Below are 3874 nucleotides of genomic sequence, written 5' to 3' on the forward strand. Positions count from 1 at the left end.
ATTGAGGGTTCTGGAGGAGAGGGGGGTGGGAGGATGGGTTAGCCTGCTGATAGGTATTAAAGAGGGCACATTCTGCATGGAGCACTGGGTGTTATATGCAAACAATTAATCATGGAACACTACATCAAAAACTAATGATGTGATGTACGGTGTTTAACATAACAATAAAAAATAAGAAGTGTGAGTCCTTGGGGTGCCTGGGTGGCTCAGAGGGTTAAGCGTCTGCCTTTGGCTCAGGTCATGATCCCGGCGTCCTGGGATCGAGTCCCGCATCAGGCTCCCTGCTAGGTGGGGAGCCTGCTTCTCCCTCTGCCTCTGCCTCTCTCTCTCTCTCTCTGACTCTCATGAATAAATAAATAAAACATTAAAAATAAATAAATAAATAAATAAAAAGAAGTGTGAGCCCTTCAGCTTGATTCTTTCAAGAACGTTGTGTTTTGTTTCAAATCATCTCAAGGAATTTCTCCTGTTACTTATTTTTGACCCACTTGAGTTTTATAAGGGTTCAATTTCTACATATGTGTGAATTTTCCAAATTTCCTTGTTATTGATTACTAATTTAACTGTGGTCAGAATGATTTCAATCCTTTTAAATTTACTGAGCTTCGTTTACATCTTCTATATCCTTGTTAATCTTTTGTCTCACTGTTCTGTTATTAAATGTGTGGTAATAAAGTCTCCAGCTGTTATTGTTGACATTGCTATTTCTGCTTTCAATTTTGACAGTCTTTTCTCATGTACATTAGTGCTCCATTAGGCGCATATCTGCTTATAACTGTATGCTTTCCTGATGGATTGATACTTCTATCATTACAAAATGTCCTTCTTTATCTCTAGGTTTATTTTTTTTAATTTTTAAATCTATTTTTTTTTCTGATATTTGTACAGCTACTCCAGCTCTTTTAAGGTTGATGTTTGTATGGTATATCTTCTGTCCTTTTATTTTCAATCCATATGTATCTTTGAAACTGAGGTATATCTCCTTTAGACAGCATTTAGTTGGATATTTTTAAAAATCCAGTTTGACAATATCTTTCTTTTGATTGGATTGTTTAACTCATTCACATTTACTGTTATTATTGATATTGTTGAATAGGTATCTCTTCTTTGTTATGTTCCATGTGTCATGTCTGGTTCCTCTGTTTCTCCTTTACTACCTTCTCTTACACTGAATGAATATTTTCTAGTGTAACATTTAATAATTTAACTTGAATAATTTTAATATTTAAAGAGGTTTTTATGGTTTTCTCTAGAGATTACATTATTAATATTAATCTATCAGAATCTATTTCAGATTTATAACTAATTAATTCCACTGGAGTATAGAAATTTTACTTGTATTTCTCTATTCCTTTCTTTCCTTTCCTGTATTGTTTTTGGTATTATTGTTACAAATATTATACCTATCTATGTTATAAACTTAACAATGTGATTCTCATAATTATTATTTTCGTGGTTTTTTTTTTTTTAATGAAGGGGAGAGAAGAAGACAAATAGTATATGCTTATAGAGTTTGTTTTAGTACCCTCGTTATTTGCCATTTCTGGTTCATTTCTTCCTCTGGATTTAGATTACTAATGTCATTTCCTTACTGGAGGACAGCATTCTCCCAGCTGCCTTCTCTGCTGTTAATTTTAAACATATTACACTTTTGTATGTTTTAGTCCCAATAATACAATTATGTACATATTATTTTATGCTATTACTTTTTTAATTGGTTAAGAGAAGAGAGAAGTGATATGTTATTCTCTACAAAGTTACCTTCTGGTACTCTTTATTTTTTCCTACAGATTCAAATTACTGTCTGCTGTCACTTGCTTTCAGCCTAAAGAACTGCTTTTAGTATTTTTTGCAAAGTAGTTCTGCTTCTAACAAATTCTCTCAGTTTTTTATTTATCTGGAAATGTCCTTAGTATATCTTTACTTTGGAAAGAGAGTTTTACTGGATATAAGATTCTTGGTTGATAGGGTTTTTTTCCAGCACTTTGAATATTTTATCTCACTGCCTTCTGGCCTTGATTGTTTCTGATGTGGAGTAAGCTGTTAGTCTCATTCAGGTTGTCTTGTGCATGATGAATCATTTTCCTTGTTGCATTCAAAGTGTTTTCTTTTTCTTTTGGTGCTTGGACTATGACATGTCTGGCTGTAAATCTCTATGCATTTATCCTACTTGGAATTCACTGAGGTTCTTTAATGTGTGGATTTTAATAGTTTAATCAAATGAGAATTTTCAGCCATTATTTTTTTTTAAAGATTTTATTTATTTATTTGACAGAGAGATAGAGAGAGAGCACAGATAGAGTGGCAGGCAGAGGGAGAGGGAGAAGCAAGCTCTCCGCTGAGCAGTGAGCCCGATGCAGGCCATTATTTTTTAAATATATTTTTTCCTGCTCCTTTCTCTCCTCTCCTTCTGGTGTCTCCATTATACATATCTTTTTTTTTTTTTAATTTTATTTTTTTATTTTAATTTTTTAAAGAAAGCATTTCAGACTGAGGAACTAGCCAAAGTAAGGAGATGGAAATTAATATGTTGTTAGGGGAGTGAGCATCGAGGAAACATCTGGCAGGAGCAGACACTGTTATACATTGGCTGTGCGGCAGATCATGAGAGACTGAAATTTAGGGCTAACTGGGATCAATTCTTCAGAAGCGGGAAAAGTTTAGTCCCTGGGCCAAGGAATATCAAGCCAGTTTCAATGATCAAGTTGATCTGTGAAGAGCCCAGTGCAGTGTCCCTTGAAACGTGGGCTTAGGAATCTGCATTCTGACATTTAAACTATCTCCCTAGATATTTCTTAAGTCTTCTAAAGTTTGAGACTTACTCATTCGCCTAGTGTTGATGAGGCCAGCCTCAGAGTAATGCCCTGTGTACTAGGCTTCACATACTGACTTAAAAAAGAAAGGATGGTGACTCCAAAGTGTCTCTCCATTATACATATCTTTATATGCTTGATGTCCCATATAGTTCTCAGTATCTCTTCATTTATCTTCACTCTTTTTTTTCTGATTGCATAACTTCTATTGATCTGTCTTCAGATGTGCTGGTTATTTCTGCCAACTCAAATCTTCTGTTGAGTCCCTCTAGTGAATTTTTCATTTCAATTATGTACTTTTCAACTTCAGGATTTCCATTTGGTTATATTTTGTAATTTCTATATATTTATTTATTTTTTTATTTTTATTTTTATTTTTTTTAAATATTTTATTTATTTATTTGACAGAGAGAGAGAGAGCGAGAGCAGGAACACAAGCAGGGGGAGTGGGAGAGGGAGAAGCAGGCTTCCCGCCGAGCAGGGAGCCCGATGCGGGGACTCGATCCCAGGACCCCGGGATCATGACCTGAGCCGAAGGCAGACGCTTAACGACTGAGCCACCCAGGTGCCCCTCTATATATTTATTAATATTATCTATTTGATGCCTTTCTTTAATCCTTTGAAATGGCCTCCTTTAGTTCTTTTAAATATTTGTAATATCTACTTTGATCTCATCTGCTATGTCCAACATTTGGGCTTCTCAAAGACTGGCTTTATTCCCTGATCTTTTTCCTGTGTATGGGTCACATGTTGATGTTTCTTTGGATTTCATTTTTTTTGTTGTTAAAAAACTATACATTTTAGATAATACATTTTAGCAACTATAGATACTGATTCTCCTTTGTGATTTGTTGTTGGTTTAATTTGCTTTTATATTTTTTTAGTGACAAATTCATGGAAGTTTGTTTACCCCACAGTGTCTAGCCTCTAATGTCACTCCTCAGAGGGCATATCCTACAGTATGTGCTCAGTCTCCCAGAGTGCCTGGGTTGGTCTATTTCTATTGGTATCATACCCAGATGTTAGCCTCCACTCACTCTAGTGTTTTCAGCAATGACCTT

This window comes from Leptonychotes weddellii, chromosome 6 (assembly GCF_054177405.1).
Source record: "Leptonychotes weddellii isolate Sample4059 chromosome 6, ASM5417740v2, whole genome shotgun sequence".
NCBI classification, from domain to species: domain Eukaryota; kingdom Metazoa; phylum Chordata; class Mammalia; order Carnivora; family Phocidae; genus Leptonychotes; species Leptonychotes weddellii.